Source organism: Hemiscyllium ocellatum, chromosome 34, assembly GCF_020745735.1.
Source record: "Hemiscyllium ocellatum isolate sHemOce1 chromosome 34, sHemOce1.pat.X.cur, whole genome shotgun sequence".
In the NCBI taxonomy this organism is placed as follows: domain Eukaryota; kingdom Metazoa; phylum Chordata; class Chondrichthyes; order Orectolobiformes; family Hemiscylliidae; genus Hemiscyllium; species Hemiscyllium ocellatum.
The window spans coordinates 14,277,857-14,303,915 of record NC_083434.1 but is presented as its reverse complement, the minus strand read 5'-3'; the positions used below and the strand labels follow the sequence as shown (position 1 = coordinate 14,303,915).

Below are 26,059 nucleotides of genomic sequence, written 5' to 3'. Positions count from 1 at the left end.
CACAGCTTCAATTTCCATAATTCCTTCAGTGATTGTCAGCTCATAGAGTCATACAGCACAGAAACAGACCCTTCATTCCAACTCTCGTTCATGCGGACCAAGTTTTCTAAGCTGAACTAGTCCCATTCGCCTGTATTTGGCCCATAACTCTCTAAACCTTTCCTGCCAAAGTACCTGACCAAATGTCTTTTAAATGTTGTAAGTGTACTTGGGTCTACCATTTCCTCCAGCAGGTCATTCTGTATATGCACCACCCTCAATGTGAGAAAGTTGTTCTTTTAAAGGTCCCTTTTTAAATCTTTCCTCTCTCTCTTTAATCCTATTGCCTCGAGTTTTGGACTCCTAAACTGGGAAAAGACCTTGACTAATCAATTATCTCACCCCACATGATTTTATCAACTTCTAAAATGTCACCTCTCCACCTCCGACAATACAGGAAGCAAGTCCCAGCCTATCCAACCTCTCCTTATAACTCAAACTCTCCAGTCTCAATAACACCCTTGAAATCTTTTTTAGAATCTTTTCAAGATTAGTAACATCTTTCCTATAGCAGAGCATCTGGAATTGTATGCAGTACTCCATATGTGGCCTGACCAGTGTCTTGCACAGCTGTAATATGGAATCTCAACTCCTGTTCTCAATGATGTGAACATTAAAGACAAGCATGTCAAATGCCTTCTTCACCACCCTGTCTACCTGTGATGCCACTTTCAAGGAACCATGTACCTGTACTCTAAATCTCTCTGTTCAACAACACTCCCCAGAGCCCTACCATTAACTGTGTAAGTGCAACCCCTGGTTTGACTTACCAAAATGCATTCATCTAAATTTAACTTGATCTGCCATTCCTCAGACTACTGGCCAAGTTGAACAGGATACCCTTGTACTCTGACAACTTTCTTCACTGTCCACTATGCACTTACAAACCATGTCTCCTATATTCTCATCCAATCTTTTATATACATGATGAACAACAGTGGACCCAGAACCAATCTATGTGACGCACTACTGGTTACAGGGTCTCCAGTCCAAACAACAATCCTCCACCACCACCTCCTGTCTCCTATCATCAAACAAGTTTTGTCTCCAATTGGCTAGCTTTCCCTGGATCCATGTGATCTAACCTTACTAACCAATCCACCATGTGGAACTTTGTTGAAGGCCTTGCTAAAGTCCATATGGACAATGTTCTTCACTCTGCCTTCATCTATCTTCTTGGTCACCTTTTCAAAAAACTCAATCAATTTTGTGAGACACAATTTCCCACCCACCAAGCCATGCTGATTCTCCTTAATCAGTCCTTGCCGTTCTAAATGGATATCGATCCTGTCTCTCTGATTCTCCTCCAACAACACTGCTCATCCAATCTCGGGACTCATAGCAGAGGCAGTTATGCAAAGGTTAGAACAAACAGCCCTGCCACAAATTCAACCCAAACTCTGGGTCAGATATGTCGATGACACGTTTGTAATAATCAAAAACACGGAAATAGAAAATACACACCGGATCATCAACGCCACACTCACAGGAATCCAATTCACGAGAGAAGAAGAAAAGGATAGCCAACTCCCATTCCTAGACGTGATAGTACAGAGAACACCCAACGGAGAATTCACCACAAGGGTACACAGGAAAACAACACACACAGACCAAGTCCTAAACTATGAAAGTAACCACCTCAACACACACAAACGAAGCTGCATCAGGACACTATTCAAAAGGGCCACAACACACTGCAGTACACCAGAACTGCAAAAAGAGGAAGAGGAACACCTATACAAGGTATTCGCCAAAAACGGATACCCACGCAACTTTATCAACAGATGCCTAAGAGACAGACCATGGAACGAGGACATGCCACAACCAAAAGGACTAGCCACACTATCATACATCAGGAGCGTTTCAGAACTGACAGCCAGACTACTGCGACCCTTAGGACTCATAACAGCACACAAACCAACAGCCACGCTCAGACAAGAACTCACTAGAACAAAGGACCCGATACCCAACATGAGCAAAACTAATGTAGTTTACAAAATACCATGCAAGGACTGCACAAAACACTATATAGGACAAACAGGAAGACAGCTAACAATCCGCATACATGAACATCAACTAGCCACAAAACGACACGACCAGCTATCCCTAGTAGCCACACACGCAGACAACAAGCAACATGAATTTGACTGGGAAAACACTACTATCATAGGGCAAGCCAGACAGAGAACAGCCAGGGAATTCCTAGAGGCATGGCATTCATCCACAAACTCCATCAACAAACACATCGACCTGGACCCAATATACCAACCACTACAGCGGACAGCTGAAACTGACACCCGGAAGCGGCAAGGACAGACCACTATAAATACCGGAAGAAACAGCAAAGAAGCGCTTCGCAGGAGGCTCCAAAGCACTGATGATGTCGCCTCGCCAGAGGACGAAATGTTTGCAACAAAAACTTCCAGCTCGGCGAACAGAACCACAACAACGAGCACCCGAGCTACAAATCTTCGCACAAACCTTGAACACTGCTGATTGGTCTATGGTTCCTTGGCTTTTCCTCGCAGCCTTTCTTAACTAATGGCACCACATTAGCCACCCTCTAGTCTTCTGGCACCTCACCCATGGCTGTTGATGATACAAATATCTATCTTCCCTAGCTTCCCACAATGTCCTGGGATACATTTGATTAGGTCCTGGGCATTTTAGGTTCTCCAGTACCTCCTCTTCTGTAATGTGGACTCTTTTCAAGATATCACTACTTATTTCCCTGAGTTCCCTAGCTTCCATGTCCTTCTCCACAGTAAATACTGACACGAAATACTTAGTTTAGGATCTTATCCATCTCCTGTGGTCCCACACATAGACAGCATCATTGATCTTTAAGGGATCCTGTTCTCTCCCCTGTTACTCTTTTGCCCTTAATGTACACGTAGAATCTCTTTGGATTCTGCTTAATCTTATCTTCAAAGCTATCTCATGTCTGCATTTTGCCGTCCTGATTCACCTCTTAAGTGTACTCCCAGAACCCTTATACTCCTCAAGGGATTCACTTGATCCCAACTGTCTATATCTGACACATACCTCCTTCTTTTTCTTGACAGAGTCTCAATTTTTCTAGTCATCTAGTTTTCCCAGCCTTGCCCTTCATGCAAACAGGAACATGCTATCCCTGAACTCTTGTCATCTCACTTTTGAAAGTCTCCCACTTGCTGGACATCCCTTTACCTGCAAACAGCCTTCCCAAATCAACTTTTGAAAGTTCCTGTCTAATACCATAAAAATTGGCCTTGCCCCAAATTAGAACTTTAACTTGTGGACCAGGTCTATCTTTTTCGATAACTATTTTAAAACTAATAGAATTATGATCACTGGTCCCAAAATGCTTCCCTATTAACACCTCAGTCACATACCCTGCATTATTTCCCAAGAGGGGGTTAAGTTTTGCCCCGTCTCTAGTATGGCCGAAAAGTGTGGAGATGGAAAAACACAGCAGATCAGGCAGCATCCGAATCCTTCATCAGGAATGAAGGGCTTATGCCCAAAATATCAATTCTCCTGCTCCTCAGATGCTGCCTGATCTTCTGTGCTTTTCAAGTGCCACATTTTTCAACTCTAATCTCCAGCATCTGTAGTCCTCACTTTCTCCTATCACTAGTAGGGCTAGCTACATACTGATTGCAACACAGAAACGTAGAAGATAGGAGTAGGAGGAGGCCATTCGGCCCTTCAAACCTGCTCCGCCATTCATCATGATCATGGATGATCATCCAACTCAATAGCCTAATCCTGCTTTTTCCTCATAACCTTTGATCCCATTTGCTCCAAGTGCTTTATCTAGCCACTTCTTGAATACAAGAAAGGTTTCTTGAACACACTTAACAAATTCTTCCCCATCCAAATCTTGAACATTATGGCAGTCCCACTCTATGTTCGGAAACTTAAAATCCCCTATTATTCTTACAGCTATCAGGGATCTCCCTACATATTTGGTCCTCAATTTCCCACCAGTTACTGAGGGGGGCTATAGTACACTCCATCAAAGTGATCACCCTGCTTATTTCTCCGTTCCACCCACTTAGCTGGACAGTTCCCCAGAAATAACATCTCTAAGTACTACTGTGATGTTTTCTCTTGTCACGGAGGCACGGTAGCCCAGTGGTTTGCACTGCTGCCTCACAGGCAACTGGGTTCCATTCCCGCCTCGGGCAACTGTCTGTGTGGAGTTTGCACATTTTTCCTGTGTCTGCGTGGGTTTTCTTTGGGTGCTCTGGTTTCTTCCCACAATCCAAAGAAGTGCAGTTAAGTGAATTGGCCAAGCTAAATTGCTCATAGTGTTAGGTGCATTAGTCAGAGGTAAATATAGGGTAGGGAGATGGGTCACTCTTTGGAGGGGTGGTGTGGACTTGTTGGCCCAAGAGCCTGTTTCCATTCTGTAGGGGATCTAATCTAAAAAAATGCCAACCCCACCATCTCTCATGTCTTGCCTTTCATCTTTCCTATCACAGCTGTACCCCAGTCCTGTCCTTCCTTCAGTCATGTTTCTGGAATAGCTGTAATATCCCAGTCCCACATTCCCATACATGCCTTGAGTTCACCTACCTTACCTGGAAGGCCTCTTGCATCAAAATAAATGAAGTTTAACTCATCAGTCTTCCTTCATTCTCTGCCATGCTCTTACCTATTAAACTTGCTAGAATTTCCTTTCTCAACTGCTCTGCCTCTCTCCTTTGTTAGACCTGCCTTTTTCCCTAAGCTTTTACTCACCATCTTATGTAATTCAGTTTCAACGTTTGCTCAATAATGTTCCTGTGAAACACTTTGGGATATTTTATTGCATTCAGAAATCCAAGTTGCTGTTGTTGCTGACTCTCTCTGCAGCACCATGGGAGATCTGTTAGCTTTTTTTCCAAACAAGAAAGGTCAAAATTTATACATTTTTTCTATTGCTGCCAAGAAAGATGAAGGTCATTGCGTCCGAGTAATTAAACAATTTCAGCTGTGTAAGGAAAACGATGTTGGGCAACAGACAGACTGCTTCTAGGAAAATCTGCAGTAAAATAATATGATCAGCACTGTTTCTCAAAGAAAAGCAGTCAGGAAACTTTACATTTATCACTCTGGTATTTCCAAAGTGAGAGCAAATTTGTGTGTTCAGTACACACTGAAGTTAATGGAAAGATCTTTGCCAAGCTGAAGCATTTCTAAGAGTGCACTGTCTGCAGTTCTGGGAAAGTACTGACATCATGCACTGCCAGCATATCTTTAAACCAAACTGTCCACACTGTAAATAAATTTTAGTTGGTTTATTTGAAGGATGACATTGTGGAATGCACAGAAGATAACAACTAAGCACAGAAACTGATCTGCTGTAAAGAGTAAACAAAGTGCAATAGCCTGACTGAAACCATTTCTCATAACTCCACAGTCATTTCTGGAGCCACAGCCTGCTTGGCTCACATTAGCAAGACTAAGTCAAACCATGTAAAACCTGCCGATGTCCATTGCCAAGTCTTTCCCATCTCAGTAATGTCTTGCAGCCCTACAACCCACTATCATTTCTGCAACCAGCCTGTTGTGTATTGTACAAGTCAGTTAATATTTTTAGTGCTGACTAACATCATAAGTTAGCTCCACCCAGGAAGTCCTTTATATCCTGATGAGCAGAGCCTAAGGGGTGTTAATGCATTTTGACATGTGTTTTTCAGTGTCTTTCTTAACTGTTGTTACATAAATGTAGTTGGCAGTAATGTGTAGTTTTAAGGTGAGTCTGATGCCTCACAAGAGCCTATCATATATCTCAAATGTAATGTAGATGCTTATAAAGTAATACATAATAAACCTATTTACTGTTCAACCAGATTGAACCTAGCTTCTGTCAAAGCCTTCATGTGGACATCCTCCCCCAGTTGGTATCAATACCAATAAGAAGGATCGGTGACAGTGAATTTACCCAAGGCTTCCAAATCACATCAATATCATAGAGTCATACAGCTTAGAAACAGACCCTTCAGTCCAATGAGTCCATGTCGAACATAACCCCAAACTAAACTAGTCCTACCTGTCTGCTCCTGGCCCATATCCTCCCAAATCTTTTCTACTCATGTACTTAACCAAATGCCCTTTAAACATTGCAATTATACCCACATACCCACATTCACCACTTCCTCAGGAAGTTCATTCCACATATGAATAACCCTTTGTGTAAAAAAAATTGCTCCTCGTGTCTTTATTAAATCTTTCTCCTCTCACCTTCAAAATGTGCCTCTCACTGTTGAAATCCCCCATCCAAGGGAAAAGACAATTATCATTAACCCCATTTCTACCCCACATGTTTTTATAAAATTCTATGAAGTTACCTCTCAACCTTGTCCGCTCCATTGATAAAAGTCCCAACCTATCCAGCCTCTCCTTCTAACACAAACCTTCAATTCACAGCAACATTCTAATAAATCTCTTCTGAACTTCTCCAGCTTAATAATATCTTCCCTATGACTGGGCGACCAGAACGGAAGAATATTCCAGAATAGACCTCGCCAATGTCCTGTACAGCCTCAGCATGACTTCCCAACTCCTATATTCAAAGGAATGTGCAATTAAGGCAAGTATGGTCAAAGTGTGGTGCATTGGAAAAGCACTGCAGGTCAGGCAGCATCCGAGGAGCAGGAGAATTGATGTTTCAGGCATAAGCTCTTCATCAGGAACGTGGGGGCTTATGCCCGAAACAGCCATGGGACTGAGAGATAAATGGGAAAGGTTGGGGCTGGGGGTGATGGTAGCTAGGTAGACGATAGGTAGATGAAGGTGGAGACGATAGGTCGGAGTGGAGGGTGGAGCTAATAGGTGGGGAGGAAGATGAACAGGTAGGACAGTTCAAGAGGGTGGTGCTGAGTTGGAGGGTTGGATCTGGGATAAGGTGGGGGGGGGGGGAAGTGAGGAACTGGTGAAATCGACATTGATCATGTGTGGTTGGAGGGTCCCAAGGCAGAAGATGAGGTGTTCTACCTCCAGGTGTCTGGTGGCTAGGATTTGGCAGTGGAGGAGGCCCAGGACTTGTATGTCCTTCGTGGAGTGGGAGGGGGAGTTGAATTGTGTGGCCACAGGGCAGTGGGATTGTTTAGTGCATGCATCCCAAGATGTTCTCTGAAACGTTTCACAAGTTGGCGTCCTTTCTCCCCAGTGTAGAGGAGATCTCATCGAGATCAACGGACACAGTAGGTGAGGTGTTTGGAGGTGCAGGAAAATCTCTGCCACATATGGAAGGATCATTTGGGGCCTTGGATGGAGGTGAGGAGGGAGGTGTGGTGTTTGGTTTTACACCTCTTGCAGTGGCAAGATAAGGTGCAGGGAGTGGAGGGTGAGTTGGTGGGGGGTGTGGACCTAACAGGGGAGTTGCAAAGTGAATGGTCTCTGCTGAAAGAGGTGGAGAGGGAAGTGCATCTCTGGTGGTGGGGTCCGACTGTAGATGGTGGAAATGTAGGTGGAACAGTCCATCTTCCATTGGCACACTGGCACCATTCCCTGCCTTTTCCTCCACTACATTGATGTGTGTATGAGCCCCACCTCGTGCTCCCACGAGGAGATTGAACATTTCAGCAACATTACAAACACATTCCACCCTGACCTTAAGTTCACCTGGATCATCTCAGATACCTCCCTCCCCTTCCTGGACCTCTCCATATCCATTTCCAGCAACCGACTCAACGCAGACATCTACTTCATAACCACAGACTCCTATAGCTACTGGGCTACACTGCAGCCCTCACCCCTCTCCTGCAAAATCGCTACCCCTTACTCCCAATTCCTTTGCCTTAGCTGCATCTACTCCCAGGAGGAGCAATTCCATTCCAAAACATCCCAGATGGCCTCCTACTTTAAGGACCACAATTTCCTCTCCCACGTGATCAACAATACCCTCCAGCGCATCTCCTCCAATTCCCGCACCTCCACCCTTGAACCCAACTGCAACAAGGATAGAATGCCCCGGACCTCACCTTCCCCACCAATCCCTAGAATCAATGCATCATCCTCTGCCATTTCCACCACCTACAGTCAGACCCCACCATCACAGATATATTTCATTTCCCACCCCTTTCAGCATTCCACAGAGACCACTACCTCCACACTTACATCATTAGGTCCACAGCCCCCACCAACCTTCCCTCCACTCCCAACACCTTCCCTTGCCACTGCAAGAGGTGTAAAACTTGCGCCCAGACCTCCCCTCTCACCTCCATCCAAGGCCCCTAAGGATCCTTCCACATCCAACAGAGATTTTCTTACACCTCTAAACAGCTCATCTACTGTGTCAGATGCTCTCAATGTGGTCTCCTCTACATTGGGGAGACAGGATGTCAAATTGTGGAATGTTTCAGAGAACATCTCCAGAATGCACGCAGTAAGAAAACCGACTGTCCTGTGGCTGAATATTTTAACTCCCCCTCTCACTCCACCAAGGACATGTAAGTCCTGGCCTCCTCCACTGCCAAACCGCAACCACCCGACACCTGGAGGAAGAACACCTCATCTTCCGCCTTGGAACCCTCAAACCACACAGGAACAAATGTCAATTTCACCAGTTTCCTCATCTCCCTCGCCCCACCTTATCCCAGATCCAACTCTCCAACTCGCACCACTCTCTTGAACTGTCCATCTTCCTCCCCACCTATTTGCTCCATCCTCCGCTCTGACCTCTTACCTCTACCATCCTCCCCAGCCTCACCCTTTCCCATTTATTTCTCAGCCCCCTTGGCAACAATTTTGTGTTTTATGAATGCTGCTTTCAAAGATCCAAAGTCACAATTTTCCACTAATCTGTGGAGATCATTAATTAAATTATCTATATACTTCCTTGCAAATGAACTTATGTTAAATCTTGCTCTTTCAAAAATTGTATTTGTTATTGGATTAAAGGTATTTTCAAAATCTTGTAGAACTTCATCAAAAGCATCTGTACTTTCTCTCTCATCTTGATGAGCTATAATGTCCATCAACTAAACATCCTATTAAATAGAATACAATATATTTACTTGTTCACCTTGTGATTTAAGCTTAGTTATCCTGTACTTTAACTTGTTTTCTCAAAGATGTCTAATGGTATGTATCATTTGGTCCATCTTTGATATGGAATTTTGCAGTTGAAATTATACCTCCTGCTCTCTCTTCCTAATGAGGATATTTAGTGGTCTTACTCTAAACCTTTTAAATTCTTCAGAATCTCAGTGCTGCTGTAATCTCTATACCTTGAGGATTATTACTACTGCAATTGACAATGTTGTTTTATTTTGTTTGTTGAACTGCACAGTACAACAATGTTGGATTATTTTTCGTTCCTTTAATGCTCTTAGTTTTACTAAATAGTAATTCTGGATAACTGTATTTTTTAAGAGTGTGAGCAAAATGGAGGTTTCTCACTGTCAGCAGGCAAAATTGAGGCTTCCTGCAGGAAGACAGATGAAATTCTGCTTTATACCATCTAATACACAGTGCATATTCCTTCCCGCAACTTCCCCAAATAAAGCCTGTTCCTGCAGCCTTCAGTTCTTTACACCAGACCTGAGTATATCACAGATTTTGCCAAGAGGTGTGAGGGAGGAGCGAAGGACTTCTGGGAAGGTGAGTCTAATGGTTTAAAAACCTTAGTTCAGGCATTGGGGTCTCCATTTGCCGAGAGGTGTGAGGGAGGAGCGAAGGACTTCTGGGGAGTTTAAGTGGGTGAAATCTAAACCCAAGACCCTACTCCATAGGACCTCCTTCCCACCCACCTCCTCTAACTTTACTAAGAGTCAGTAAACTAGGTAAATTTTCAGGTTTCTCTTTTTTTCTTCTCTTCCTTTATTTGGTTCTGTGCAGGCTTTCAGATTAGCGGGATATGGATGTCAGGGCAGTTGCATGTTCTTCCTGCAGAATGTGACAGGGGGAGAGACATTTCAGATTCTCTGTCAACTAAAAGGCAGAGCAGGTGACTGAGGTGTCAGTGGGGGAGCACTTTGGGGCCAGCGACCATAATTCTATTCATTTTAAAATCGTGATGGAAAAGGATAGACCAGATCTAAAAGTTGAAGTTCTAAATTGGAGAAGGGCCAATTTTGACGGTAATGGCAAGAACTTTCGAAAGCTGATTGGAGGCAGATGTTCACAGGTAAAGGGACGGCTGGAAAATGGGTAGTCTTCAGAAATGAGATAATGAGAGTTCAGAGACTGTATATTCCTGTCAGGGTGAAAGGGAAGGCTGGTAGGTAGGTATAGGGAATGCTGGATGACTAAAGAAATTGAGGGTTTGGTTAAGAAAAAGAAGGAAGCATATGTAAGGTATAGACAGGATAGATCGAGTGAATCCTTAGAAGAGTATAAAGGAAGTAGGAGTATACTTAAGAGGGAAATCAGAAGGGCAAAAAGGGGACACGAGATAGCTTTGGCAAATAGAATTAAGGAGAATCCAAAGGGATTTTACAAATATATTAAGGACAAAAGGGTAACCAGGGAGAGAATAGGGCCCCTCAAAGATCAACAAGGCGGCCTTTGTGTGGAGCCACAGAAAATGGGGAGATACTATGTGAATATTTTGCATCAGTATTTACTGTGGAAAAGGATATGGAAGATATAGACTGTAGGGAAATAGATGGTGACATCTTGCAAATGTCCAGGTTACAGATGAGGAAATGCTGGATGTCTTGAAATGGTTAAAAGTGGATAAATCCCCAGGACCTGATCAGGTGTACCTGAGAACTCTGTGGGAAGCTAGAGAAGTAATTTCTGGGCCTCTTGCTGAGATATTTGTATCATCGATAGTCACAGGTGAGGTGACGGAAGACTGGAGGTTGGCAAATGCGGTGCCACTGTTTAAGAAGGGCGGTAAAGACAAGCCAGGGAACTATAGACCAGTGAGCGTGAACTCAGTGGTGGGCAAGTCATTGGAGGGAATCCTGAGGGACAGAATGTACATGTATTTGGAAAGGCAAGGACTGATTACGGATAGTCAACATGGCTTTGTGTGTGGGAAATCATGTCTCACAAACTTGATTGAGTTTTTTGAAGAAGTAACAAAGAAGATTGATGAGGGCAGAGCAGTAGATGTGATCTATATGGACTTCAGTAAGGCATTCAACAAGGTTCCCCATGGGAGACTGATTAGCAAGGTTAGATCTCATGGAATACAGGGAGAACTAGCCATTTGGATACAAAACTGGCTCAAAGGTAGAAGACAGAGGGTGGTGGAGGGTTGTTTTTCAGACTGGAGGCTTGTGACCAGTGGAATGCCACAAGAATTGGTGCTGGGCCCTCTACTTTTTGTCATTTACATAAATGATTTGGATGTGAGCATAAGAGGTACAGTTAGTAAGTTTGCAGATGACACCAAAATTGGAGGTGTAGTAGAGAGCGAAGACGATTTCCTCAGATTACAACAGGATCTTGACCAGATGTGCCATTGGGCTGAGAAGTGGCAGATGGAGTTTAATTTAGATAAATGTGAAGTTCTTAGCAGGACTTATACACTTAATGGTAAGGTCCTATGGAGTGTTGCTGAACAAAGAGATCTTGGAGTGCAGGTTCATAGCTCCTTGAAACTGGAGTCGCCGGTAGATAGGATAGTGAAGAAGGCATTTGGTATGCTTTCCTTTATTGGTCAGTTTATTGAGTACAGGAGTTGGGACGTCATGTTGCAGCTGTACAGGACATTGGTTAGGGTACTGTTGGAATATTGCACACAATTCTGGTCTCCTTCCTATCGGAAAGATGTTATGAAACTTGAAAGGGTTCAGGAAAGATTTACAAAGATGTTGCCAGGGTTGGAGGATTTGAGCAATTGGGAGAGGCTGAACAGGCTGAGGCTGTTTTACCTGGAGTGTCAGAGGTTGAGGGGTGACCTTATAGAGGTTTACAAAATTATGAGGGGCAAGAATAGGATAAATAGGCAAAGTCTTTTCCCTGAGGTGGTGGAGTCCAGAACTAGAAGGCATAGGTTTAGGGTGAGAGGGGAAAGATATAAAAGAGATCCAAGGGGCAACGTTTTCACACAGAGGGTGGTACGTGTATGGAATAAGCTGTCAGAGGAAGTGGTGAGGCTGTACAATTGCAACATTTAAAGGGCATTTGGATGGGTATATGAATAGGAAGGGTTTGGAGGGATATGGGCCGGGCGCTGGCAGGTGGGACGAGATTGGGTTGGGATATCTGGTCGGCATGGACAGGTTGGACCGAAGGGTCTGTTTCCATGCTGTACATCTCTGACTCTATGACTCTATGACTACATCTGTGGAAAGTGCACCCAACTCCAGCTCCTCAAAAACTGAGTTAGGGAACTAGAGCTGGATGAGGACGAACTATGGATCATCTGGGAGGCTGAGAGGGAAATTGAGAGGATTACAGGGAGGTGGTCACTCCTCAGACACAGGATAAGGACCGCTGGGTTACTGTCAGGGGGAGGAAAAAGAACCGACGGTCAGAGCAGGGATCCCCTGTAGCCGTTCCCCTCAGCAATAAGTATACCGTTTTGGATACTGCTGGTGGGGACAGCCTACCGGGGAAAGCCATAGTTGTCAGGTCTCTGGCACTGAGCCTGACACTGTGGCTCAGAAGGGGAGGGGATGAAAATAGAAAAGTGCTAGTGGTAGGGGACTCAATAGTCCTGGATGGGAGATTTGCTCGTGTGATTTGGGAGAGTTTAAACTAGTTTAGCAGGGGGTGGGAATCGGAGCAATATGTCTGGGGCGGGGGGAGAGTCAGTTGCAGACAGGATAGTGATAGGATATACTGAATCTATCAGGAAGGTTTCTCACGCGATGAAAGAAAGGGATTTGTTAAAGTGTGTCTGCTTTAATGCAAGGAGTGTCCGAAATAAGAGTGACAAACTTAGAGCGTGGATCAGTACTTGGGGCTATGATGTTGTGGCCATAATGGAGACGTGGGTTTCACTGGGGCAGGGATGGTTGCTTGATGTTCCAGGGTTCAGAATGTTTAAAAAGAACAGGGAGGGTGGAAAAAAGGAGGGAGTGTAGCATTGCTAATCAGAGAGTGCATCATGGCTACAGAAACGTAGGTTGTTGAGGATGGTTTGTCTACTGAGTCAGTATGGATGGAAGTTAGGAACAGCAAGGGAACAGCCACCGCATTGGAGGTTTTCTACAGACCACCTCATAGCAGTAGAGAGATTGAAGATCTCATTGAGTCATAGAGTCATAGAGATGTACAGCATGGTAACAGACCCTTCGGTCCAACCCGTCCATGCCGACCAGATATCCCAACTCAATCTAGTCCCACCTGCCAGCACCCGGCCCATATCCCTCCAAACCCTTCCTATTCATACACCCATCCAAATGCCTCTTAAACGTTGCAATTGTACCAGCCTCCACAACTTCCTCTGACAGCTCATTCCATACACATACCACCCTCTGGGAGTGAAAACATTACCTCTTAGGTATCTTTTATATTTTTCTCTCACCCTAAACCTATGCCTTCTAGTTCTGGACTCCCCCAACCCAGGGAAAAGACTTTGTCTATTTATCCTATCCATGCCCCTCATAATTTTGTAAACCTCTAGAAGGTCACCCCTCAGCCTCTGACACTCCAGGGAAAACAGCCCCATCCTGTTCAGCCTCTCCCTATAGCTCAAATCCTCCAACCCTGGCAACATCCTTGTAAATCTTTTCTGAACCCTTTCAAGTTTCACATCTTTCCGAGAGGAAGGTGGGCAGATTCTGGAAAAATGCAAATGTAGCAGGGTTGTTGTTATGGGTGATTTCATCTTTCCCAATATTGATTGGAACCTCCTCAGTGCAGATGGTTTGGATGGAGCCGTTTTTGTCAGGTGTGTTCAGGAGGATTTCCTTACTCAGTATGTAGACAGGCCGACGAGGGGAGAGGCCATTTTGGATTTGGTGCTTGGCAACGAGCCAGGACAGGTGTCAGATCTCGTGGTGGGAGAGCACTTTGGTGACAGTGATCACAACTGCCTCACATGTAGCATAGCCTTGAAGAGGGAAAGAAACAGTTATCGAGGGAAGCTATTTAATTGGGGAAAAGGAAATTATGATCCCATCAGACAGGAGTTGGGAAGTACAGACTGGGAGCAATTGTTCCACAGAAAGAGCACAGCAGACATGTGGAGACTGTTTAAGGAGCAGTTGTTATGAGTGATGCACAAATTTGTTCCTCTGAGACAGGTAAAAAAAGGGTAAGATTAAGGAACCTTGGATGACGAGAACAGAGGAACGTCTTGTCAAAAGGAAGAAGGCAGCTTACGTAAGGTGGAGGAAGCAAGAATCTAGCACAGCTTTAGAGGATTACAGGCTTGCCAGAAAGGAGCTCAAAATGGACTGAGGAGAGCCAGGAAGGGGCATGAAAAAGGCTTGGCAGGAAGGGTTAGGGAGAACTCAAAGGCATTTTACTCATACCTGAGAAATAAGAGAATGATCAGGGAGAAGGTAGGGCCGATCAGGGATAACATAGGCAACTTGCACATGCAATCTGAACAGATTGGGGAAGCCCCAAATGAGTTTTTTGCTTTGGTTTTCACCGAGGAAAGGGAACTTGTTGTAAATGAAAACTTAGAGGAGCTGGGATACAGCCTTGACCAGATCAAGATTGATAAAGATGATGAGCTAGAAATTTTGGAAAACATTAAGATTGATAAGTCCCCAGGGCCAGACCAGATTTATCCTAGGCTTCTCTGGGAAGCAAGAAAGGAGGATTGGAAGGAGGCGAATGTTGTTCCATCTTTCAAGAAGGGTAATAGGGAAATCCCTGGCAATTACAGGCCAGCCAGTCTTATGTATGTGGTCAGCAAAGTTTTGGAAAGAATTCTGAGGGATATGATTTATGACAATTTGACAAAGCATAGTATGATTAAAGGCAGTCAGCATGGCTTTGTGAGGGGCAGGTCATACCTCACAAATTTTATTGAGTTCTTTGAGGAGGTGTCAAGACAGGTCAATGACAGTCGAGTAGTGGATGTGGTGTATGTGGACTTTAGCAAGGCATTTGATAGGGTTCCCCATGGTAGGCTCATTCATAAAATCAGGAAGTATGGGATACAGGGAGATTTGGCTATCTGGATTCAGAATTGGCTGGCTGACAGAAGGCAGAGAGTGGTCGTAGATGGAAAGTATTCTGCCTGGAAGACAGTTTTGAGTGGGGTCCCGCAGGGCTCTGTTCTTGGGCCTCTGCTCTTTGTAGTTTTTGGATGAGGAGGTTGAGAGGTGGGTTAGCAGATGACACAAAGGTTGTCGATAGCATAGAGGGCCACTGCAGGCTGCAGCATGACATAGACAGGATGCAGAGCTGAGCTGAGAAATGGCAGATGGAGTTCAACCTGGATAAATACAAAGTGATGCATTTTGGAAGGTCGAACTCAAATACTGAATATAGGATTAAAGACAGGATTCTTGGAAGTGTGAAGGCACAGAGGGATCTGGGTGTGCAAGTACATAGGTCCCTCAAAGGTGCCACCCAAGTGGATAGGGTTGTTAAGACAACATATGGTGTTTTGACTTTCATTAACAGGGGGATCGAGTTTAAAAGCCGCGAGGTTTTGCTGCAGTTCTACAAGTCCCTGGTGAGACCACACTTGGAATATTGTGTCCAGTTCTGGTCACCCTACTACAGGAAAGATACAGAGGCTTTGGAGAAGTTGCAAAGGAGGTTTACCAGGATGCTGCCTAGACTGGAGGGCTTGCCTTATGAAGAAAGATTGAATAAGCTCAGACTTTTCTCTCTGAAGAGAAGGGGGAAGAGAGGTGACCTGATCCGAGTGAACAAAATAATGAGAGGAATAGATATAGTCAATAGCCAGAGACTTTTTCCCCAAGGCAGGATTGACTGGTACAAGGGGTCATAGCTTTAAGATATTAGGAGGAAGGTGTAAAGGAGATGTCAGAGGTAGGTTCTTTATGCAGAGAGTTGTGAATGCATGGAATGCATTGCCAGCGGTGGTGGTGGAAGTGAAGTTATTGGGGACATTTAAGCAACTGCTGGACATGCACATGGATAGCAGTGAGTTGAGGTGTGCGTAGGTTAAGTTACTATATTTTACATTAGGATTAAGTCTCAGCACAACATCGTGGGCCTAAGGGCTTGTTCTGTGCTGTACTTTTCTATTACGGATTTCCTATTCTTATTAAAGCCTCAAAGTGTTGCAACTGTCTTCTGTTTGACTTCCTCTGCTTTCACTTTTAAATTGCCCCTTTTGTCATCTTAACTCTGCTTTGCAATGTTCCAAGTGCTGCAACTTTCATTTAAAGTACTTCTATTGTCTTTTTTGTAGCCGTGCCTTGCAGTGTCCATCTCACCATGGCAGGAACAGTCACAGTGAGCTGTAAGTCCTCTTTTAACTTCTATCGGTCTCAACCTAGTTTGTGCTCCATTCTTTTACATTTCACCCCTTTTTCAACAGGCAAACCTCAGATACACTTGCACTCTTTTTTGAATCATAAATGGGGAATGTTCCTACAAGCCCTCGATTCCAAATGGAATTTCTAACTGGCAGAAGAGACTAATCTTTAAGTTCTTTCAAGCGCACACTGTCTTTCTGAGCTTCTAACAAGATCTGAAGTAAAGATTTTAACTTCGAAAGCAGTTTTTGGTGCTATTTCCATAAGCTGCTTGTTATTCAAGAGCTTGCAGCTGTGTACTGTCTGTGGAATTCTTATAGTGGTAAAGTCTTTGAAGCTGCAAACTTACAGAAATTTCTTCTAGTGGGTGCAATGGATATTTTCATCATTGTACTTCAGGTATGAAGCAATGGTGTTCATCGTTGATCAGCATGTTCTACTTGACTGTAGAAGGATGCTACATCATTCCACTTTTCTCCTTCCTTGACTGAGTCCAAGACCTTTTTATTTTCCAGTAGTAGAGGCACAATCTCTAGAGATTCTTAACGGGTAGAGGCTCTTGTCTTAAACAAGATGTCGTTATTGCATGATACGTTAGTAAGACTGACATTGTTACTGAGATTATGAAGAGACCTGTTGATTTAGGTCCTCACTGCACAAGAGTCTAAGATGGTCTGCCTTATCCCCAGCCAAGCCTTTCTGACATCATTGGATTGGGTTGAGCTTACTACCTCCAACAGTAATCCTTTCGGGACCATTTCCTTTCCCAACAGATGTATTGATAGATTGAGACAAAGTAAGCTAGGCTAATGGGGACCATAAATATTGGCAGCAACATGTTGAACCAAATGACTTGATTCGATACTGTAAAAAAAATCTATATAATTGCAGAGAAAAATGCAGCTCTTTGCAACATTGTGAAATGTTCCTAAAGCTTAGCAAACGCATTTGGTTTATATTCAGTACATGTACATGATACAGAGATACAAAAAAAGTACCTGATTGCTGTACAAAAGTGCCAGTATCAGCATAAATTTGGCAGAACCCCATGGCATACTTGGAGTAGGTGCTGGCTTAAGCAAAATCATGCACATGTTTAACTTTCACATCAAATGCTTATGAAGCAGGAATCTGACAATATTGATCAGTCTCAGTTCTAGTTTAGCAGAAGAGATATTTTAATCTGTGTGTCATGTTAAATTAAAGTGTCAAAATAAATAAAAGAAAATTTAATAATAGATGTTTTCTTCGGTTTTCCTACCCTTTATTCCGTGCGTATTAAATTCTTAGCAAGCAAAGGTATCATAATGTTTTTCTGAGACAATACCACGTGGAAGATCAGAACTAAAGAACTAAAAGATGATCTCTCAGAATGTTGCTCCAGAATCAACTAAAGCGAGACCTGAAAGAAGTTGTATTTGAATAATATATTAATTCAGAAGGTCCTAAATGGTTTCACTGTTCAGTGATTTCCTTTTGCATTGTTGTGGAGAAATACAACAGTTGATTTGCACATTGCATGGTCCCACAAGCAGAAAAAGAGATAAATTACTTAAATTGAGTGGAAATCAGTAGCACAAAATGACTGATTGTGAACCATCAGCCAATTTAATTTTACAACCAATGTTTTTCTTCCACTGATACTTTCCTGCTCATTCATTATGTGAGTGTTGCTGGTTTGGCCAGCATTTATTGCACATCTCCAATTGCCCTGAAGAAGATGGTGGTAATCTGATTTCATGAACTGCTGCAGGTATTGGGGTGTACGTACACCACACAAAGCTATGTGGAAGGAGTAACTTCATGAAAATGGATATTTAGAGGTGTGCAAATTAACTGCAATTCATCATTTCCCATTCACGCAAATAAATATTATACTCAATCTGTTTTAGGTAGAAGGTAAAACTGCCATAGTCTTACCAGGTGGGAGGGCTACTCCCTGCGCCCCTCCCCCACAGAGTGATGACTAGAAGTGGTTTAACCTGAGGGTTGTCATGCCTCAAGTGAGTGGAGAAGTTAAGAAGAGTCCTTCATAGAAATCTCAGCCAGAGTGGGAATTGAAGCCATACCTTTGGTGTTACTCTACATCACAGCATAGCCATCCAGCCAGCTAAGCTAACTAACTCCTTTGTTTTAGCGATATTCAGTTGGTCAGTAAGATAACATCTGTCTTTTTTTTAATTAATGCCAAGTGCTTTCACATCTATTTAAAAATGTAGCTATCTAATCTGAAAGGCAACATCTCTGACAATGTAGCACACACTCAGTATCCAAGTCACCACTAGATTACAGATCCAAGTGCAACGACCTGCCTGTCTCTTCACCCCCATCCCTGTCTCTGTCTGACCAATCCTCCTTCCTCTGTCTCTGCTACAGCCCAGCTGTTAAGTGTGGCTCAGAAATCGCATCTTTGCATCTTAGTAACAAGATTGTGGGTTCATGTCTCACTACAAGGACAATAAGGTAAATAGTGTAAGTGTTGCTGGTTTAGAATAATTATCCAAAATTAAACACGCTTTAAGAGCACAGCAAGCCATGGACTAGCGTCGAATTATTTCTTCATTGAACTTTATTGTTGCCAATAATAGAACAAAGTGAAATGTTCACTTTGGAGGAAAGATTTCACCACAGTCACTCTATAAAGAAAATTACAACAAAGTGTCTTGTGCATTCTCATACACAAAAAGGTGGCATCACATTTCAATATTCGTAATGGCCCAGAAATATTCCTTGCATTCTTCATAGCAATGCAGTGATGAAGGCACCCAAAAGTCTTTGTGTAGGTTTCAAATCTGCCCCATGTTACCGTGTGTTTGCCACAGTGTGAATCATTTCAAGGCAACTCCAGCACTTCAATAAAAGATTCCAATTTAATGTATGAACATAGAGGAATTAAAGCAAAATTAGGCCTTCCAATCTGTTCCATCATTCAACAAAATCATGGCTGATTTTCCACCTAAGCTCCACAATCACACATCATCCTCATATCCCTTAATTTGCTTAGAGGCTCAAAGTCTGCTGACCTTTAATTTAAATATACTCAATATTTGAGAAGATCAGCAGGTCTGGCAATATCTGTGAAGAGAAATCAGAGTTAACGTTTCAGGTCCGGTGACCCTTCCTCAGAACTGGAAAGACTCCAAGGGTCACCGGACCCAAAAATGTTAATTCTGATTTCACTTCACAGATGCTGCCAGACTTGCTGAGCTTTTCCAGCAATGTCTGCTTTTGTTTCTGATTTATCGCATCCACAGTTCTTTCAGTTTCAATATTTGAGCATTGGCAAATTACTCAGTTAGAGAATTCCAAGCATTCACACCTCTTTCAAAGAAGAAATTGCTCATCGACTGTATTCCAATTGACCAAAATCTGACAGTGACCTGTGTTCTGGATTTCCAGTCAAAAAAATATTTTCTCAGCGTTCACTGTGTGAAGCCCCTTAAGCGTGTTGTATGTGATTCAATGAGACCCTTTCTCAACCTTTCAAACTCCAAGGAATTTAGAGTCAATGCACGTGAAGCTGGAAGAGCACAGCAGGTCAGACAGCATCTGAAAAGCAGGGAAGTCAACATTTCGGGCCAAAAGTCTTCATTAGGCCTGGGGTGGGGGAGGGCAGCCTGGAAGTAGATAAAGGGGTAGGATTGGAACTTGTGAGAAAGGTAGGTGGTAGCAGGTATGGGGTTATTGTGATTGATCAGTGAGAAGAATGGAGTAGATAGGTGAATAAAAAGATGGGCAGGTCAAGGAGGCGAGGACGAGGGATAGGGCTAGACATGGGATAAGGCTAGGAGAGGAGGGAGTTTGAAGCTGGTGAAGTCAATATTGAGGCAATTGGGCTGTAAGCTGCCCAGGTGAAATATCAGGTGATGTTCCTCTAGTTTCTGTTTGGCTTCAGTCTGACAGTGGAGGAGGCCAAGGATGGACATGTAGCTGGGGGGTGGTGGTGGGGGGGAGGGTGTGTGGGGGAAATGGCAACAAGAAGGTCAGGTTGGTTAGTGCGTGCAGAATACAGATGCTCCTTGAACTGGTCTCAACGTCTCATCCGCAACTCCTTCATCAACTCTACACTCCCCGCCAACTTCTCCATCACACCCGGTACCTTTCCCTATAACTGCAGGAGGTGTAACACCTGCCCCTGCACCACCCCTTTCACCTCTGTCCAAGGTCCCAAATACTCCCTCCAATCTGACAGACATTCGCCTGCACTTCATGCAACCTGATCAATTGTATCTGTTGCTCTTGATGTGGTGTCCTCTACACTGGGGAGACCAAACACAGTCTTGGGAACCAGTTCCCAGAGCATCTGCATTCTGCACCCAATAACCAACTTGACCTTCTGGTTGCCATCCATTTTAATTCCTCCTCTCACTCCCCTGATGACAAGTTCATCCTTGGCCTCCTCCATGGTCAGAGGCCAAATGGAAACTGAAGGAACAAAACCTGATATTTCACCTGGGGAGCTTACATCCCAATGAACTTAACATAAACTTCACCAGCTTCAAAGTCCCTCCTCCCCTAGCCATATCCCAAGTTTAGCCCCACCCTGCCTCCTCCTTCCTGACCTGACCTAACCTGTCCAACTTCCTACTCACCTATTAGCTCCACCCTTGCCACTGACCAAGTACAATAGCTTCCTAACTACATTCACCTATCACCATCCCATCTACCCTGCCCCCCCAGCCCCATTCCTTCCTTCTATTTACTTGCAAGCTCCCCTCCTCCTCCCCAGTCCTGTCGGAAGGTTTCAGCCCAAAATATTAGCTTTTTTGCTCCTTGGATGCTGCCTTACCTGCTGTGCGTTTCCAACTTCACATCTATTGTCTGTGACTTCCAGCATCTGTAGTCCTTATTGTCTGTAAGGAATTTAGACCTAATCTATTCAGTCACTCCACATAATACCATCAACCTAGCAACCAGTCTCGGGAATTCCTTATATAGCAAGTGTATGTTTTCTTGGGTATTATCAAAAGTGCTCACTCTGCAGGCTTTTCTAATTTCCTGCAAATCACATTAAGGCATCCTTACTTTTGTAGGAGAAAGTGAGGACTGCAGATGCTAGAGATCAGAGTCAAGAATGTGGTGCTGGATAAGCACAACAGGCAGTATCAGACGAGCAGGAGAATTGATGTTTTGGATATAGGCTCTTCGTGATGAATTGTCGATTCTCCTGCTCCTTGGATGCTTCCTCATCCTTACTTTTGTATACCATTCACTTTGCAACAAAACCTAAACCTAACATTTGCTTTCCCAAATTTTTGCTGTGCCTACCTGTTACATTTCCGCAATACATATGTAACAATATCCAGACTCAGATCCCTCTGAATGCAAACATTTCACAGTCTATTACCATTCACAAACATATTCTGCTTATTCTATTATTTATATTTTATTATTCTTCCAACCAAAAGCTGATAATTTCACACTTCACCATGTTGTATTCCATTGCCATTTGTTACCCTCTCATTTAATCTGTTTTTTCCCCCAATAGCCTCTTTACATCCTCCTTGTCATTTTCGTTCTCACCTAAGTTTTGTTAGTAAACCTATACTCAGTCTCCTTATCTAAATCACTGATATAGACTGTCAATATCTGAAATCCAATTACTGGTCCTTGCACTACGCTGCTAATGGGAGACTACTAAACCAAAGTTTTGGAATTTCTTCCTTTTGTTGTAATCAAAATGGTGGATTCCACATTCTCTGGATAAAATGCAGGTTTTCCTACTTTCTGCAGCCAAGATGGAGGTTTCCAGTTTCTTCATAGGCCTGCTGAATGCTCTCCTACATTCCATTGCCTAACACACAATGTATGTCCCTTTGCTTAAATTTTGAAATACATTGTTGTTACCGCATTCACAAACTTTCAAGCTGAATCCATGGTCTAAATTGTGCATCACCTTTTCACTGTCTTAGGAATTTTCTATCTTCCTCTGTCTTCTAAAGCTTTTAAAACACCTTTTTATTCCCTTAAATCTGCTTTATGATATTTCTGATATTAAGTTGGTTGTTCTTGACTTTGTTACTGTAATTGTGCCTTGTGGTGGTGACACTCACCGTGAAAAGATGAGTGTTCCTTTCTTTTTCTTCCAGTCTTCCCAGCCTGGTCTTTTGTATCACTATAGTTCTTTTCTCCATGCCCACCAACATTTTTACCATTACTCACAGAGCGCCAAACCTTTATCATATTATGATCACTTTTATTTAGAAAACCTTTTACTGGAAGTTATAATTGTTCATTTCAGAATACTAGACTCAAAATTATCAGTTCCAGAAGACCATAAGACCATAAGACATAGGAGTGGAAGTAAGGCCATTCGGCCCATCGAGTCCACTCTGCCATTCAATCATGGCTGATGGGCATTTCAACTCCACTTACCCACATTCTCCCCGTAGCCCTTAATTCCTCGTGACGTCAAGAATCTATCAATCTCTGCCTTGAAGGCATTTAGCATCCCGGCCTCCACTGCACTCTGCGGCAATGAATTCCACAGGCCCACCACTCTCTGGCTGAAGAAATGTATCCGCATTTCTGTTCTGAATCGACCTCCTCTAATTTTAAGGCTGTGTCCACGGATCCTAGTCTCCTCGCCTAACGGAAAAAGTTTCCTAGCGTCCACACTTTCCAAGCCATGTATTATCTTGTAAGTTTCTATTAAGTCTCCCCTTAATCTTCTAAACTCCAATGAATACAATCCCAGGATCCTCAGCCGTTCCTCATATGTTAGACCAACCATTCCAAGGATCATCGTGTGAATCTCCGCTGGACACGTTCCAGTGCCAGTATGTCCTTCCTGAGGTGTGGGGACCAAAACTGGACACAGTACTCCAAATGGGGCCTAACCAGAGCTTTATAAAGTCTCAATAGCACAACGGTGCTTTTATAATCCAACCCTCTTGAGATAAGTGACAACATTGCATTCGTTTTCTTAATCACGGACTCAACCTGCATGTTTACCTTTAGAGAATCCTCGACTAGCACTCCCAGATCCCTTTGTACTTTGGCTTTACAAATTTTCTCACCGTTTAGAAAGTAGTCTATGCTTTTATTCATTTTGCCAAAGTGCAAGACCTCGCATTTGGGTCTTTCATTGGGTCCTCAACATTATGAACATCTCCTGCACAACATCATTGCAAATATGGTTTGTCCAGCTTGTATGTGCTGTCCCAATCCAGAGTACTATTCCAGCATGAGATGTTGTCTTCTAGTACCACTCCAATATGAGATGCCATTTCCAGAACATTATTCTAAAATGAGGTGTGTTCCAGCAACCACTCCAGTATGAAATGCTGTGCTCCAGTGCAGTGTTCCAATATGAGGTGTATTCCAGCATATTATTCTAGTATGAGGTGTTGTGTTCCAATTCAATACTCCATTATGAGGTGTTGTGTTCCAGTACAGTATTCCACTATGATATGCCAGGTTTCAGAACATTATTCCAGTATAGGGTATTGTATCCTAGTGCAATATTCCAGTATGGTGTGTTGAGTTCCAGTACAGTATTACAACATGAGGGTTCTGTTCTAGTACAGTATTATATTCTGTGATTGTTCCAATACTGTATTTCATTATGAGAAACTGCGTTCTAATACAGTTTTTCAGTATGAAATGTTGTGTTCCACTACAGTGTTCCAATATAAGATGTTGTGTTCCAGTATATTGTTGTGATATACTGGGTTTCAATATATTATTCCAGTGTGAGGCATTGTGTTCCAGTACAATACAGAATTTCAGTATGGAGTGTTGAGTTTCAATACAGTAATCCAACATCAAGGTGTTGTGTTCAATACATTATTCCAGTATGAGATGCTTTGTTCCAGAACACCATTCTAGTACTAGATGCTGTGTTCTAGAACATTATTCCAGTATGAGGTGTCAAGCTCCAACATGAATTGTATTTCAGTACATTATTACACTATGTGGTGTTATATTCCAGTAGTGTTATAACATGAACGCTTGTATTTCAGTGCAATATTTCAACATGAATTGTTGGGTTAATTATTCTAACATGAGGTGTTGTGCTTCATTGTATCAACCCAAGATTGGACACTTGTTCCAGAGTTGTTCTGTAAATAATTAAAAGTGGATAAGCCTCTATCCTTTTTCAATACTGATGTCACACCATACCCGTGTGCATCAATAAGTACATAAAGCCACCTAAATAATCCAAAGCACTCCTTTCTAGGCAAGGTTTACACAATATAATGTGTAATAAGCTCTGTTTGTAACGGGCAATGATTTTCATACTTTTTTAATTGCAGTGTAATTCTGAATGTTTTAATTGTGCTGTTAACCATAGTACTGTTCTAAGCTATTATAAACTAAAAGTCATTTGCAGCATTATCCAAACAACACTGTCCATATTTAACAGAAGATAAGAAGCTGCTAGGAATGTGTGACACCACAGATTCTGGAGTATTTGAGGGAGGCATGATTCCTAGCTAGAATGATTCCTATTTTATAAATTACCTGAAAACCAACAGTGTATTGCACTCTTGAACACAGGTGCAATTTTTTTTCTCTCTGCGAGAATGATTTATGTGACCTGCAAGTAGCAGTTATCTACAGTTGAGGCTCAGAAAATCTTGAATGAAAGCAAGCTGTGCAGGCATTTCACAGCAGCGATAAATTCCACATCAAATTTAATTTCACATAGTTTCTTTAAAATACAAGAAAATGTATTCATTACACTTTCATACCAACCATTATCAGCTTTGAAGGTGCATTGATGACAAGGATTAAAGTTAAAAATTGCTGGCATCTCCAACTGTGCTGTATTCTAATAACTCACTGGCATACAGTTTTAAATTTCTAGCTTGCTGATTTTTGACATATTCAATAGTGCAAGAATATAAAAAAGTGTTGCTGCTACCAGCAGAGACAGCTTTAGTCTCCTGCAAATCCTGTGATCACTGAGCGGAATAACTGATGACATTCACTCAGACACAATTACTATATTTAATGTTTAGTCTATTATTGAATCTCAGCGTAGAAGATGATCTATATTAGCAGAACGTGCAATCATAATGACATGGATTCAGAGAAACAGTGTATTGCTCTTTGTCTGATGGTTATTTTATACAAACATTTATCATTCTGAATAGTGATTCACTTCATTGCTAACTTATTTTTATAGTCTTCTTTTCTACCATTACCTCTGCATGTGTAACAGATATCTGTAAATCTGAATGAGTTCACATTTATTCCAATAATAAGACGTTGTCTCAATTCATTTTACTTCTGCTGATCACAGAAGTGACCAATTATTGCCCATATTATTTTCTTTCCTTTCTGATCAATATGTTTAATTGCATTTCATTGGTTGTTTCCTTTGTACGTTTTTATTTAAATAAATAAATTAAAGTAAATGAATAGAAAGCAGGAATTTTCAGCAGTGCTTCACCTGAGGCCCACTGAAGATGTTACCTAGTAGGGAAATGAAGTGTGTGGAAATGAACCTTCAAGCAAGCAAACCTACATCCAAAACTTCAACCTGAGCCTCAAACGTCGTCTCAAATAAAGCATTTTTGCATCTCAGTTGCTGATATCTGTGATACTCTGAGCAGAGGAAAGGATCCCCCTCCACTTCTATTTCAGTCTGTTCTCTTATAACACAACAATTGCATTCCCGAGTGACCTCGTGTTGTACAAAATCACGCACCAGAAGTAATGGGGCCTATGGGAAAAACAGTGTTAGGAGCAGACCACCAAGAATATCAGTAAAAATCAAAACA

At 42.7% G+C, this 26,059-nt stretch overlaps 1 long non-coding RNA gene across 10 annotated transcripts in view; it reads right to left on the bottom strand.

Moving 5' to 3' along the window:
* LOC132832234 (uncharacterized) overlaps positions 1-26,059 on the bottom strand; it is a 222,418-nt gene that overhangs the window by 169,889 nt on the left and 26,470 nt on the right. The gene's annotated exons all lie outside the window — the stretch shown is intronic.